At 47.0% G+C, this 16314-nt stretch overlaps 1 long non-coding RNA gene across 2 annotated transcripts in view; it reads right to left on the minus strand.

Moving 5' to 3' along the window:
• The window catches only part of LOC122704057, an 85219-nt gene that overhangs the window by 54266 nt on the left and 14639 nt on the right, over positions 1-16314 (minus strand). For both annotated transcript variants that reach the window (XR_006343696.1, XR_006343697.1), the window contains exon 2: positions 15723-15829. This is a non-coding gene — a long non-coding RNA (uncharacterized LOC122704057). The remainder of the gene's footprint in view (positions 1-15722; positions 15830-16314) is intronic.

Here is a 16314-nt window from a genome sequence, read left to right on the forward strand (position 1 = left end):
TATATCTGGAGAAAACTCTAATTCAAAAAGATACATGCCCTTCAATATATGTAGCCATACTATTTACAGTAGCCGAGACATGGAAGCAACCTAAATGTCCATCAATGGATGAATGGATAAAGAAGACATGGTACATATATACAATGGAATACTAATCATTCATAAAAAAAGAATGAAATTTTGCCAATTGCAGCAACATAGATGGATCTAGAGATTGTCATACTAAGTGAAGCAGGTCAAAGACAAACATCATTTGATATCATTCATATGCAGAATCTAAAAAATAATACAAATGAACTTATTTACAAAACAGAAATAAATTTACAGACATAGAAAATAAATTTATGGTTACCAAAGAGGAAGGGAGAAGGGATAAATTAGGAACTTGGGATTAACAGATATACACGACTATATGTAAAATAGATAAGCAATAAGGGCCTACTATATAGGGCAGGGAACTATATTCAATACCTTGTAATAGCCTGCAATGGAAAAGCATCTGGAAAAGATAGCTGAATCACTTTGCTGTACATCTGAATCATTGTAAATCAACTATATTTCAATTTAAAATAAATAAATGAAAATGTCTGGGCCCCTAGTTAGGTATACCCACAGAAGGGCCTGTTTCTTCTTGTCCTTCTGCTCCACCATCATAGGACCGGTTTCTGCCCTCAAGGTCACAAGACAGCTGCAGGAGCTCCTGCTTTCACGTTCATGTGTCAAAGGAGGAAGAAGGGAATCTCTCAACTGGGTCAGCCAGTTTTAATTTATCCCACGGACAGAAGAGCCTGGTGGGCTGCAGTCCATGGACTTGGAGGAGTCGGACACAACTTAGCAAGCAAAAAGTCCCACATTATTTAGATGGGTTGCCTGATTCAAAATGTGAACATGTGACCTGGCACCAATACCAGTACATTCCAAGATCCAGTCCCAGTGATCAGTCCAGGGTGGGCAGCTGGTTCCGTCACTGACATTCCTCAACATCTGCTACCTGGGCTGCTAAGCCCACATCAGGCGGTGGGCTGGACTGCTGGCGGCCAATTCCTGGGACCTTTGGGGGCAGGGAGGCTAAGAGCGAGACAAAGCCGAGTGGCCGGGTGACTAAGACCCATTCCTGCTGATGTCACGGAGCCTGGCCAGTCCTGAGCTTTGCACACAGGGCCAGCAGCATTAATGCTCATCGTTAGACCGAGGGGGTGGGCCTCCAGGTGAGGGCAGCGCGATGGAGGAAGGCCTAGAATGTGACAGCGTGATGAGGCAAACAAACAGGGAAGGTTGTCTTCTCTAAAGCAAGGAGCAGCTTCTTTGAATTGTAAACCATAGATTAAAAGGGATGGCCTTTGAGGGTATGTCCTGCTCTGCGCTTCTGAGTCTGTTGCTCGCTTACAAGCGTCTCTGTTCCTCCGAGTGGGAAGTCCAGAGAAAGCCAGAGGCAAGCAAAGCCAGTGGGGAAAGTGGGCGATTCAGGAATAGAATTGGAACTACACAGCAGCCACCTGGAGAAAAAAGGTTGTAAGAAGGGAGAACAAATATGACTCATTTAATCTGTGTCTTTTACTTTAACCTTTGTGTTCTATAGCCTTTGCTTTGAGTTAAGAATGTTGCCCACAGCCTGAAATATACAGGATAGCCCTTTCTTAAAGCTCTGACCTTTAAGGGTATAACACTTTTCCACTCACATAGAGATAAAAAGTTGCAGAATAGAGAATAACATTTGAGTTGTTGAGGTTTATAGGAACATCATGACCTGACCTACAAGGACAGTTGCAAGAACAAAGGATTCCTATACCTATACCAAGAGGTTGGCAATAACCTACCACGCCCTGCCCTCATCTGGCCTTTAGAAGTTCTTTGCTGAAACCCTGCAGGGGGGTTGGGCTTTTTGGACATGAGCCAGCCGATTTCTTTGCCTGGCCCTGCTATGAACCCTTCTGTGCTCGAAATTCTGACATTTTCGGTTGACCTTGCTGTGTGTTGGGCACATGATCTAGCGTTCAGTACAACGTGAATCCACACAATAATTACATATCCAACTAAAAGCTACACAGATCAAATGCTGTTGTTCAGTCGCTAAGAATGTCTGACTTTTGGGGGGACCTCATGAACTGTGACCTGCCAGTCTTCTCTGTCCAGGGGATTTTCCAGGCAAGAATACTCGAGTGGGTTGCCATTTCCTTTTCCAGGAGATCTTCTCAACCCAGGGATCAAACCTGCATCTCCTTCCTTGGCAGGTGGATTCTTTACCACTGAGCTACCTGGGAAGCCCACACAGATCGAATAGTTACATGTAAAAACATAAAACTATAAAAGTACTGAAAGAAAACAATTTTTCACTTCAGAGGGAGGAATACTTATATGAGCACAAACACGAATTACAAAACCAAAAAGAGAAAATTTGATGAAAATAACTACATAAAAATCAAGTTTTCTCTGCATGGCCAAACCTACCACAGACATACTTACAATGCAAACATCCAACTGATAAACACAATTGAAAAAGTGCAAATATCCCTAACATATAAATGCTCTTCTAAATCAATAAATGACCAACAATCAAACAGAGAAGGGCTTCCCTGGTGGCTCTGTGGTAAAGAATCTGCCAGGCGATGCAGAAGATGTAAGAGGTGGGAGTTCAGTCCCTGGCTTGGGAAGATCCCCTGAATCTTCCCCTGGCAACCCACTCTGGTATTCTTGCCTGGAAATTTCCATGGACAGAAAAGCCTGGTGGGCTATAATCATAGGGTCAAAATAGAGAAAAAGGGGGCAAAGGAGGTGAACTGACAAGACACAGGAATGGGCATACCCGTGGCCCTGAGCACTCTGCACCATTCATGGAAAGAGAAGTGCCATCCACATTTACACCAAGATACCATTTTCATCTTTCAGATGGTCTAACTTTAATCACATGCTATATTCAAAAAGATGTTTGAAAACAGGCACTTTTATTCATTCTAGTAATTTGTAGAATAGTACAGTTTTGGTGGACAATAATTTTGCAACATATATCGAAACTGTAAGTTCATTTATCCCCTTTACCTGGGAACTTGGCGTCTGAGAATTCATCTACAGAAATTCTTACACATGTATAGGCCATGTGCACCTATAAGGACATTTAGGTAACATTGTCTGCATTTGCCAAAGATGGGACACAACCCAAACGTCTAATATTCTGCAGTTAGTTATATAAAAAGTAGTACAGTATGCTCCCTGGAGGAGGATATGGCCACCCACTCCAGTATTCTTGTCTGGGAAATCCCATGGACAGAGGAGCCTGGTATGCTACAGTCCATGGGGTCACAGAGAGTCAGACATGACTTAGCACCTAAACCACTACCACAGTATGCTATCCTTTATGTAACAAAATAAAAGTTGTAGTTCATGTAAAAAATAGGATCCCTAGGAATCTGACGAAGATGGTTGCCTCTAGGAGGGTTCTGGGGGTCAGGCTGAGATGGAGTCTTCTCTACATGAAGGAATCTGAAGATGATGTTTGCCTCTAGGAGGGTGCTGGGGGTCAGGCTGAGATGAAGTCTTCTCTACACGTTGGTTTGAATCTTTTACATTTTGGACCATGTGCAATGGTTATTGATTTAAAATTCTTTTTTAAAATTTAAAAAAGGCAAGCTATCTCTGTTCTTCTTTCTCTCCAGTAACAAGAGTCAGCATGTGAGTGGCTGAGTGCCCAGGTGGATGCCACCCCCCATCTCTTGGCTGGGTCACCACTGCTTGGCCGAGTGTCCCAGCTGTCAAGACGACAGTGTGGAAGGTGTGGGTGGGACCTCGGCTGTGTGCTCTGTGGAGGCGTGCTCCATGCTTACTTGTGGCCATCTGCTCACATGTGGGGCCTGCTGGTACTCTGCTCACAAGTTTTCATCTAATTATGAATTAATTCATACACAGTAGTGGTGAATTCTGTAGCCTTTCAAATTATTTTGGAGGCAGGCAGAGGAGAACATGTTTTAAATCTGAAATAATTAAAATGTCACAGTTGCTTGTGCCTCTTAGGTACTGGGGCTTCCCTGGTGGCTGAGACGGTAAAGAATCTGCCTGCAGTGCAGGAGACCCAGGGTTTGATTCCTGGGTCAGGAAGATCCCCTGGAGGAGGGCATGGCAAGCCACTCCAGTGTTCTTGCCTGGAGAATCCCATGCACAGAGGAGCCTGGTGGGCTGCAGTCCATGGGGTTGCAAAGAGTCGACTGAGCAACTAACACTTAGGTACTTCGGGCCCACAGATGCGGAACAAGTTCAGGACCAAAGGCATCATTCACAGCTCCACGTTCCCGTATTTGACCTCTCCCCAGGGCAGGTTTCAAACGAAGCCCTTCAACCCGCTCTTCTCAGTGCACCCCAAGCAGAAGCAAAGTCTCACTGACGCTGCACCCTGAGCGGGAGTGAGCCCACGGAGGGCCCCACAGCTTCTTCAGGGGCAGGGCTGCGCTGTGGCTCTGGGCTTTGTCGCGTGTCACCAGGCTCGGGTCTGCTGTCTTCTGAATCCCCGCAGCTGTGGGTGGCGGCTTGCTGCCAAGTCCCCAGTGAGCCCGGCTTGGCAGTCGGCTTCTTGGCTCCTGGGATGGGGACCCGGAGTCCATCCGCCGAGAGGCTGGCGGGGCTGCAATGCCGCGAAGGGCGGGTGTCCTTGCAGCCCTCCAGGCCTGGCAGACCGCCCACAGATGCGTGCAGACGTTGAAGGCTGTCTGGACCCCTCTGGAAGCGCTGGCATCTGTTTAGGGCTTCCCTCAGGCCCCACTAAGGCCGGCTGTCAGGTGGCTCCACCAGAGATCCTGGGAGACTGGTTAGTTCTTAAAACATACAAATAGCCTGAGACAGAGGCTGTTGTTTGTTACTCATTCACTTATCTATTTTCAGCAGGAAAAGAATTTTTGATTGTATCTTTTTTTAGATTGTAGTTTTTATAGATTATATGGCTTTTTTAGATTATATATTATATAATTAGATTATATATAGATTATATATATTTAGATTACATTATTATATATAGATTATATTATATAGCATATATATCATTGTGTGTATTTAAATTATATAACTAGGTTATATGTTATGTTATAGCTTTTGTAGCGCATGTGGCTTTTTTGGATTGTATTTACAACGCTGTATTAGCTTCGGGTGTATAGCCCAGTGATTCGGTCACACACACACAGCCTTCTTCAGGTTTTTTCCCACACAGGTTGTTACAAAATGTTCAGTACTCTGCTCCCTGTGCTTACAGTAGGTCCTTGCTGGCTGTGTTTTATGTGTGGTGGGTCGTGTGTATCTGTTAATCCAGCCTCCCAGTTTATCCCGCCCCCGCCTTTCTGCTTTGGTAACCATAAATTTGTTTTCTACATGTCTGTGGGTCTACTTCTCTTTCTTAAGTTCATCTGTATCTTTTTTTTGTTTAGATTCCACATATAAGCGATATCATGTATTTGTCTTTCTGCTTTCAGATGAGCTGAGGAAGTGCTGAGTAAGAGGCGTGAAGCCACCCCTCTGTGGATGACCCAGTGTGTGTGTGCGTGCGTCTGGGAGCATGTGCATGTGTGTGAGTCCTTGCACACGGGCTGAGTGTGCACATGTGTGCACTGTGTCCACGCAGGCACCAGGCAGCTGCACAGGTCTGCTCCATGGTCGGAAGGGGACTAGAATCACCTTCTGGTTCATCAGCCGTTTTACACGAGGAAAGGCCTCGAGAGACCGGCCACCTGCCGTGCAAGGTCAAACATCCAGGTGCCCAGCGTGGCCAACAGGGCTGTTTCCCCAGGCAGAGGCTCTGCCTGGCGAGACATCAGCCGACCTGTCAGTGGACAGGGAAACAGACTTCTTTCCTGTGCCTTTGAAGTGGGGCCCCTCGGAGGCCCAGCCTGGGCACCCATTCTGTGCCCACTTTTCTGGCTCAGGAGGAATGTAGGGCCACGCTGAGCAGGGGCAGCTGCTGGCATTCCTGGTTAGGACAAGGTAAGGGAGGAAGAGAGGAAGGAGAGGGAGACAGAGAGAGGAGGCAGAGGCGGGGTGGGGAGGGGAAGAGGGGGGACTGCAGACTTGGAGGGAGGGGAGGGGAGCCCCAGGGGCGTGGAGCAGGCAGCAGGGAGTTTGGTGCAAACCCACACTGCGTTTCTCTCTTGAAATCACCTGCACACAGGCTGATAGGAAGGAGCAAGGGGCCCCACTGCCCAGGGCTCCCTGCCGCATGTCTGGCCGGCTGGGTCTCACATCCCCAGCAGTTAATCGTGATCAGCTCTGGGCTCTGGACTGCGGCCTCAAGGAGATGGTCGTGGTGGCTGAAAGGGTCTCCTCACAACGGTGTCATGGTTTATGGGGGAACCGGCTGGAGAATCCTTGAGATGAACGGCTGGGGACCTTGGACAAATAACCTTCCTTCCCTGGCCTCACCCTCTCCTTATAAAAGGCATGTTGAACACTAATCAACAAAGTGGACTATTCAGGTATTTAACTGAGGCGGCAGAAGAGCTTGGAAGTGGAAGTCAGTGAGTTTGTTCAATATGAACATGTACAGTTTTCAGGACTTTTCCTGAAGAAAAAAAATTGCCACAAAATATTAGCAGGTCCTGGATCCCCAGATACACATGTGGTGGAAGAACATCTCAGCAGCAGATGGGGGCCAATGGCCCACGATCGCACATCTATATGAAGGGCAGCGTGTGTGTGTGTGTGTGTGTGTGTGTGTGTGTGTGTGTGTGTGTGTTAGAGTAGGGACTCCAAGGAGCCCTGAGTAGCGTATGGAAAGTAAAAGTACCCAACACTCGGCTCAAGCAATTGTTTTTCTCCCAGAGGCTAAAACTCACGGGCAGCTTGCCAACAGCCACATTAGGATAAGAAATGTAATATGTTTATAATAAGTTTGCAAAATACATCTTGATGCAGTGAACGCGCAGCGCGCCCTAACCGGCCATGACGCTGCTTTGGCTGGGTGTCCGTGCCGCCGGTGCAGAGCTCACAGGCTGGGGTTTGGAAAGCCTGGCGCTCCCGTCTCACTCGTCCACTTCCCTCTGGGCTGGATAAACACATTCCCAGAGACCACAGCTGGTGTCTGGGAGCCAACAGAAGCTGCTGCGCCCTCCCTCGCTGGAGCTACAGCTGCTATAGGAGGAAGACTTGAAAGGACAGGACGTCTCCAAGTTGGACAGGACTTCCCTGGTGGCTCAATGGGAAAGAATCCTCCTGCCAAGGAAGGAGACACAGGTTTGATCCCTGGGTCGGGAAGATCCCCTGGAGGAGGAAATGGCAACCCCCCACTCCAGCATTCTTGCCTGGAGAATCCCATGGACAGAGGAGCCTGGTGGGTTACAGTCTGCAGGGTTGCGAAGAGTCGGACATGACTGAGGACTAAGCAACAACAGCAACAACTTCAGGCTGGAAAATAACCCAGAGCACGCTCATGCCCCTGACGCAGGAAGCCCCGGTTCCTGCAGGTGTCCTCCTGCAAGCGTCTGGGGGCTGCCGGGTTCCCCCACTCCCAGGTAAGACGCCAGCCCTGCTTTCACTGCGCTGCTTCCCGGCGTCGAACACTGCCGAGTCTGTAGTGCTGCCACTTTTTAGACAAGCCAGCCAGCATTTACTGGGCATTTACTGTGAGCCTGACACCTTCTGCACACTTTACATGTGTCTCCTCATCAGACCCACCCAGCAACGTTGGAGACAGAGAGATACCATTATCCATTTTACAGATGCAGAAGGGGAAGTTGGAGGATTTACAGGATTTGCCCCAAATCCCACCATCCGTGGCATTAGTGTGGAGTCTGGGTTGGAATTCAGGGTTTTCCAACTCTGAGTCCCAGCTCCTTCCTATCGAACTCCGCATTCTTCCCCACCTTCCACATGGACATCCACACAAGGCTTCTCTCAGACCCACGCAGGTCCACCCCACCCCAACCCTCCCCTGGAAACATCCCTTTAGCTTTTTTCCAGATCCTTCTCTCTGACTTGTGCAAACTCATATCCCCAAAGGGCAAGAGTTCCCTCTGTTCAGAACTGAGTTAACAATAAAACGCAGTAGCTCAAAGCATTCTGGTTAGGATCAGACACACTCAGCTTAGCATTCTGCTTTGGCCTCAGCAAATGCCCCGCTCCCATTTCCCATGGGTAAGAATGGAGCAACTACCCACAGGGTGGGTGTGTGAGTTAAACGAGATAAAACAGAAAGCGCTCCCGGCCCATGTGTGCACAGGAGGGTGTGTTGTGACAACGTTGATAAGGGCAGGAGGACGGTGGCGGGGCGGGGGGGTGGGGGGTGGTGTCACACCACCAACTTGACTTGAACCTCCCAGCAAGAGGAGAGGGTTTGCTCAAGGACGCACAGACAGAAGAGCCCCAGACCTCAGGCTGCCGGTGGCTTTCTCACTCCATGCTAACACTTCCTGGGGAAGCACCTGCAGGAGTGGGAGGGGTGGGCAGAGAGGCTGGGGAGACTGAAAGCACCCTCAGGAAGCTAAGAAGGTCGGCTCGTCAACGCCCAGGCAGTGGGCAAGCACCTCTAGTCTGGCTTGTCCAGGGTCTCTGTGACATAATTGGCCCACTGCCCCCTCGGGGCCTTGGATCTCCCCACCCTTTAATGGTGACAGAGAAGTCTTTTCTGAAGTGCATGAATTCCCAGGCATGAAGGTGCTTAAAAGACACAGACTTTAAAAAAAAAAAAGTCCTGGTCTTCCCTGGCAGTCTAGCAGTTAAGGCTCTATACTTCCACTGCAGGGGGCATGGGTTCCATCCCTGGTCGGGGAACTAAGATCATGCATGCCACGCAGTATGGCTAAAGATTTAAGAAATACTTTAAATAAAACAAATTTTTTAAAAGGTCCTGTGTCTTCAAACCTCACCTTCTCCAACTATACTCCCTGCCTTCCTCTAAGGTCCTCTCTTGACCTCCAGAGCTAAAAATAACACCCACCTACCCCCGGGCCACCCATCTGCCTCCTCCACCCATGGACCTGGCTTTGTTTTTCCTTCAGAGCACACGTTGCTAATGGATGTTATGTATCTGTTTCTCGTTTGGCTTACTGTGCCTCCCCTCTGCCCTCACTAGAATACCAGCTCACCAGGCAGGGACCTGAGTCTGCCCTCCTCCTCACTAATCCCAGGGCCTACCATCACTTCTGGCACAGAGAACAGGCTTGCTAAATAGTGGTTCAACAAAGAAACGAATGAAAGAACGATACTTTATATTGTTTCAGAAAACTATAAAAATTGGTATGTCAGAGTTGTAGGTGACATTTTCAAATATGACCCTGCATTCAGATGAAGGTTGATTCAGACCATTAAAAAATATGCTCCCGGTCTTCCTCGGTGGTCCAGTGGTTAGGAATCTACCTGCCAATGCAGTGTTCAATCCCTGGTCTTGGAAGATGGGGGGCAACTAGACAGTAGTCCCCACTTGCCACAACTAGAGAAAGCCCATGCACAGGCAGCCAAAAATAAATAATTAAAATTTTAAATAAAAAATTAAAAAAAAATGCTCCAAGTTAAAAGCATTCTCCTTTGCTTGATTTATAACAGCCAAAACCTAGAAACAACTCAGGTGTCCATCAATAGGAGGATGGATCAACAAGCTGTGGTATATTCATGTGATGGAATGAATATAGCTCAACAGTAAAACAGAATGAAGGACAAAACACAGATAAATCTCAAAATATCATGTTGAAAGAAGAAAGCCGGACACATAAGAGTGTCTGATGCATGCTTCTATCCATGTGACATTCTAGAACAAATAACACTAATTTAGGATGTTAGAAGAAACACAACAGTGTTTGCCTCTGGGGGGTGATTGACAACAAGGATTGACTGAGAAGGAGTATGAGGGAATTTCTCAGGTAATGGATCAGTTCTATGTCTTGACAGAGGGTGGGCTATGGTCATCAAATGGTCCACTTAAGATTTCTACTTTTTCATGTGTGTACAATGTTTAACTTACAAAGATATAAGCAAAGGTGCATGTATGCATGCTAAGTCACTTCAGTTGTGTCTGACTCTTTGTAACCCTGTAGACTGTAGCCCACCAGGCTCCTCTGTCCATGCGATTCTCCAGGCAAGACGGGAGTGGGTTGCCATGCTCTCCTCCAGTGGATCTTTCCAACCCAGGGATTGAACCCGTGCCTCGTATGAATACTGAACTATAATTAATAATACACAGGCTGAGGTATTGAAGAGTGAATCTTTGCAACTTACTTGTAAATGCATCCCAAAAGTGAGATGAGGACTTTCTCTTCCAGGAAGTTGGAACAGACATACTTATCCATTTCTCCTGCTCTCAACAACTAAATACCCTGATATAATATACAAAACAAACATTAAGCAGATTCTAGAAAATAGAGAAAAGACAGACTAATAGGAACCTTGGGACCAGTGGAACAGAGAGGTGAGATCACTGGTTTCTTTTTGTCTCGTGTATCTCAGACGAGGCATTGAAGAAGCCAGGAACTCATATTCCAAAAGAGAGCAGACACAGGAGAAGTCCCCACAAGATCCTGCTCTCTCTAGCCAAAGAGCCTGGAAAAGGACAGCCCAATAAGAAAGAAAAGTTTTAGGCAATAACTGTTCCATTTTTGCCAAACATCATAGAAACTACATCATCAGGCTTCTCTGGTGGCTCAGACAGTAAAGAATCTGCCTGCAATGCAGGAGACCCAAGTTCAGTCAGCAAAGGCTATGGGGAGCTCAGTCGCCCATCCATTCTCATGACCAGGCTGAAACTGGGTGCCCCAAACCACCCTACCTGCCGCCCATCCCAGGGTGGTATCTGAGAATGCTGAGCAGGGAGCTACGACTTTCATCCCTACCCCGTGTAACAAGCTCCTCCCCTGGGTCAGTGCAGACCTCATCACGAGCCTAGACGTTTATCCCCACGCACAGCAACAAGGACCTGCTTCCTGCCCAGTGAGGGCGGCATCTGGGAGGCCCAGTGGTGAGTCAGGATACTCTTGCCTCTCAGGGGCAACAAGGCCACATGGGGAATGGCAACGAAGCACTCTGACCCCTCCCCATGGGGGTGCTATCAGCGGAGGCCTAGCACGAGGCAGTGAGCTGAACTTCTCCTCCCACCCAGCAGTAAGAAGGAGACCCCTGCCCCTGATGCCAACAGAGGCCAAGTGAGAGGCCCGGACTCCCACCCCCACTTGGCACTGACGAGGCAGCTCACTGCTGCCACCACCCTGCCTCCTACACCTTCGCCTACAGTGTCAGAGGAAGCCAGTGAAAACAGATTAAAATAAGATACAGAATCTCTAAACGGAACACCCCAAATGTCAAGTTTTCAGTAGAAAATTGCTCATCATACCAAGAACCAGGATCATCTCAAACTGAATGAAGAAAGCAACTGATAAATGCTCACAGACGGTAAGGAATCTGTCTGCAATGCAGGAGACCTGGGTTCAATCCCTGGGTCAGGAAGATCCCCTGGAGAAGGGAATGGTAACCCACTCCAGTATTCTTGCCTGAAAGATCCCATGGACAGAGGAGCCTGGTGGGCTACAGTCCGTGGGGTCACAAAGAGTCAGATCCGACTGAGCAACTAACGCTTTCACTTTCACACCGAAATGACAGAGATATTAAAATTATCTGACAAACATTTCAAAGCAACCACCATTACAATGCTTCAAAGAGCAAACACAAATACTCTCGAAACAAATTTAAAGATAGGAAGTCTCAAGCAAGACAGAAAAAATGTAGAAGAACAAAATGAAAATTTTATAACAGAAAATACAGTCATCATAACAGCAACAACCAAAACACCCATCTAAATGGAGGAGCTTAACAGCGAAGTAAAGGACGGTAGTGGCCTGGAAGACAAGACATGAAATATCCAGTCTCACGGGAGGCTGGCTCTTTACCGCTAGCGCCACCTGGGGAGCCCGGTCAGTGCGAACGAGAGTAAAACTTCAGAAACAGGAGAGACCCTGGTTTGATTCCTGGGTCAGCAAGCTTCCCACCCCAGTATTCTCAGGCTTCCCTGGTGGCTCAGACAGTTAAAGAATCTGCCTGCAGTGCAGAAGACCTGGGTTTGGTCCCTGGGTTGGGAAGCTTCCCTGGAAGAAGGGATGGCAACCCACTCCAGTATTCTTGCCTGGAGAACCCCATGGACAGAGGAGCCTGGCGGGCTGCAGTCCCTGAGGTCACAAAGAGTCGGTCATGACTGAGCGACTAAGCACAGCACAGATGTTTATATATATAACGTATATGCATATATATAAAACAGAGAAGTGACACCACCTATGGAAGAAAACATTTGAATGACAGCACATTTTCATTAGAAACCACTGAGGCCAGAGTACTTTCAAGTGCTGAAAGAAAAGAACCGCTACAATGTATGTAGACAAGAACTGTTAGCATAAACTCCTGTATTCAGTTGAAAGATCCTTTCCAGTGGAGGATCCTTTAGAAATGAAAAGGAAATTAAGACATTTCCAAAAAATGAAAAATGAATATTTGTCACTAGCAGATATAAGAGTGGCTAAAAGAAGTTTCCTGGACAAAAAAAGAAACAATAAAAGAAAGACTTCTGGAACATCGGTAAGGAAGAAACAACACAATAATAAAAAATATTGGTAATACTGGTAATTACAATGGACTTTCTTTTCATTCTTAATTTTTCTAAATTATGTTGATAGTTGAGGCAAAAACTGTAACACTGCTAATGAGAATCACAATATATGTAGAAATATTTAAGACAATTATAAACAGGAAGGGAAAAGAGATATAAAAAGAGGTAAATCTTCTAGAACTGACTCAAGTTGCTAAATGATGGCACTAGAAATTTATCGTCTCAATATATGCAAAAAGTCACTTGATATAATCCAGCTAATATTCCTGATAAAAACTCTCAGCAAATTAAGAATAGATGGGAACTTTCTCTATCTGATAAGGGGCATCTACTAAAAACTAATAGCTAATGACATCATTATTAATGGTGAAAGATGGAATATTTTCCTCCAAAGATGAGAAACTTTCACAGATTCTATTCCACATTGCACTGAAGATTTGATCCAGTGCAATATGGCAAGAAATAAAAATAAAAAAGTTCTAGATTGGAACTAAAGAAGTAAAGCCATCCTTATCTGCAGATGACATGAGAATCTATGTAAAAAATCCTATAGAAACAAAAAGTTTCTAGAATGTAAAAGGTGACTTCAGTGAAGATATGGCATAAGAGATTAATGCACAAAAAAAATGTATACTTTCAGTGAACAACTGAAAATTGAAATTTTAAAAATAGCTCTGAAAATAGTATCAAAAAGTATAAAACACTTAGGGCAAATCTGATAGAAGATGGACGATAGCTACACATTGAAAATTATAAAATACTGATGAGAGAAATTAAAAAGAACCTGAATAAATAGAGAGATACTGTGCTCATGGGTTACAAAACTCAGTATTTTAAATGAGTTGTGTTTATTTAATTGAGTGAAAGTCTTTAAATTCTATGTGTGTGTGTGCTCAGTCACTTGGTCGTGTCCAACTCTTTGCAACGCCATGGACTGTAGCCCACCAGGCTCCTCTGTGGAATTTTCCAGGCAAGAAGACTGGAGTGGGTTGCTGTTATCTACTTCAGGGAATCTAAAATCACAAAGAGATCTCACCAGTCATGCATTAGGATGACTAGAACAAAAAGTCTGACCATAGTAAACATTAATGAGGACACGGAGCAACTGGAATTCTCACCCTTGGCTAATGAGTTTTAGAAACGATGAGGCAATTGTTAACCAAATCTTTCCAAACCCCATTCAAGGAGTCCATTCAAGCAACTGTCTTAGTTTTTTCCCTGCCTCTTCTCAGGGCCATGGCAAAGCCAGTTTTCCAGGGTCACACAAGGTCACCTCCAGCAGCAGAAAACTTCTCACCTTAAAGCAATCTGGAGTGGATCTAGATCAGAAACAATCTTTTCAAAGATCTGTGTTTTCTTGGAGGCACCAGACTATGAAGTTAGTGTGTTGCTGTTGTCTAGTTGCTCAGTTGTGCTGACTCTTTGCAACCCCATGGACTGTAGCCCGCCAGGCCCCCCTGTCCATGGAATTTTCCAGGCAGAATGCTGGAGTGGGTTGCCATTCCTTCTCCGGGGAATCTTTCTCACCCAGGGATTGAACCTTCATCTTCTGCGTTGGCAGGCAGATTCTTTACCACTGAGCCACCAGGGAAGCCTGTGAAGTCAGTGCGGTGTTAACTGCCCTGCCCTCCTTAGGTTTGCTTGTCTTTGGATTGAGGTGACTTCAAAGGTGGCCCAGTGCCCAACCCAACCGGAGAGAGGAAGGCAGAATGCATCACGGCTCAGCAAACTCTTCTGAACGCTTTTTTGAGGATTGAACACCACTCTCCCACCGTGTCAGGGCCTGAGCTGGGCGTTCTGTCTGTGTCTCTGCCTATGGTGAGAGGAAGCGACCAGGCTGAGGCCAGGAAGGACCTGCTGTAGCTGATAAAGCCCATGCCCCTTGTCAGGAACCTGTGGTTTTTCTGTCTTTGAAGCAACAAGACTAGGAGGAGGCACGTTTCTTCCCAAACAGCGCTCTGTATATTGCTGGGGGGACAACTCATTCGCACACACCAGGACGATGAGACCCTGAGCACCAGGGCTGTGTCCTTCATTTCAGGCCAACTGGACTTGGTTTTCTCCCTTATGCGGTGGGACTGTAAAGTTCCACGCCCTCCCCTTGCTCCGTGGATGCGCGGAAGAGGTAGCCCCCAGGCTGGGGTGGACAGGGGCCGGCTGCAGCCCCGCCTAGCTGCCAGGCACGCGTCCTGTCCGAGTGTTCCAGACCGTGGGGAGATGCCGGCACCGCCTAACCGTGACCTCGGTTGCGGGGAGGGAAGCTGGGCGTCTGTCACGCACGCTGGAGCCCCAGCCTCTGACGAAGCCTGGCTTCCAGCTTCGTTCTGCTGTCTTTTACTTTTCCTAAAATAATTCCGGGGAGTTTCTATCACTTTGAAAGGACCAGCGAAAACTCTCCAGAGCTAAAATCAATCAAGGTGAAAAGGCAGTGTTTTTTTCCTTTTTGAACTTGGGTTGGTGCCTAAGGGAGCTATCAGTCAAGAAGCCCCCTTGACCCCAGGTGAATCTGCAGAGCTGGGTAGTTTTAGAGACCACGCTTTCTGAGATTCCAGCTGGTGGACCCCCAGCCGGCTCCTGTCGCTCTCAGAGTGCAGGTGGCTTAGCAGACTATGATGCAACCTAGCGTGGGCTCCACTGATGCCACTCCGGAGCTGCAGCCTGAGAAGCTAGGGACTCACAGAAAGCCAGCTCTCTTCCCCCATCAGTTTCACTTTTTTTTTTAATTGATGAATTCAGCTGCTCTTTGGTGGGGGGAGGGTTTTATCAAAGATTTATAAATGGAGCAATCTACTAGTAAAAATAAAAAGCATCACATCATCTCACTGGATGGCAGGATATTTTGTTTTTCTTTGGTGATGATCCATAATTTGAGTCACTGGCTCAGATATGCCCTATGAAGTACACGATTTTTCTATGGGACGTCCCCGTAAGTATTTGCTGGCTTGCTCCTGGATTAGGGGCCTGGGGAAGCTGCCCTGGCTGCAGGGAACCTTTCCCCCTCCATGCAGCCACTCTCTGCACCCTCATTATGCAGGGGTCCCACTTGCTTTGGGCTTTTCGTTCTGTATTGTCCTCCTAGGCCAGCACAGGGCTCAGAACATGGAGGACCTCATCCACATGCACTGGGGGCTCCAAGCTCTTCATCTTTAAAGTAGGACGAGAATGCTTGTCTTACCAGCTCCAGATTCTCCCTGTAGGATCCAGTCCATCTAGGAGCAAGATGCTGGAGGCTGTATGGCTCAGTCACATCCTATCCCTCCTGCTCCTCCTCACTTTGCCCATCTGTGAAATAAAGGGAACAACTTTATGAGCAATGTTAGAGTCATCATTACAAAATACTAACCTTTGCTAATTCTGGAATGTGGGTACTTAGGCCTTTGTTGTACTATTCTCTGCATTTTTCAGCCTCCTGCCCCAATAAAAGAAAAGGAAAGAAAAAGAAATTTAAAAGACTTATAGAAAATCTGGTCTCCTGCAGGAGGACTTTCTCTGGTTCAGGATATAGTAAGTGTTAGTTGCTCAGTCGTGTCTGACTCTTTGTTACCCCATGGATTGTAGCCCACCAGGCTCCTCTGTCAATGGGTCATGACAGAGGTCATTGTCCCAAGCAACAACGCTGGAGTGGATAACCATGCCTTTCTCCAGGGGATCTTCCTGACCCAGGGATTGAACCCGGGTCTCCTGCATTGCAGGCTGATTCTTTACTGTCTGAGCCACTAGGGAGACACAGGAAAATGCCCAGTCAATCCAACTCCAGGAGGGATGAA

Source organism: Cervus elaphus, chromosome 11, assembly GCF_910594005.1.
Source record: "Cervus elaphus chromosome 11, mCerEla1.1, whole genome shotgun sequence".
Taxonomy (NCBI): domain Eukaryota; kingdom Metazoa; phylum Chordata; class Mammalia; order Artiodactyla; family Cervidae; genus Cervus; species Cervus elaphus.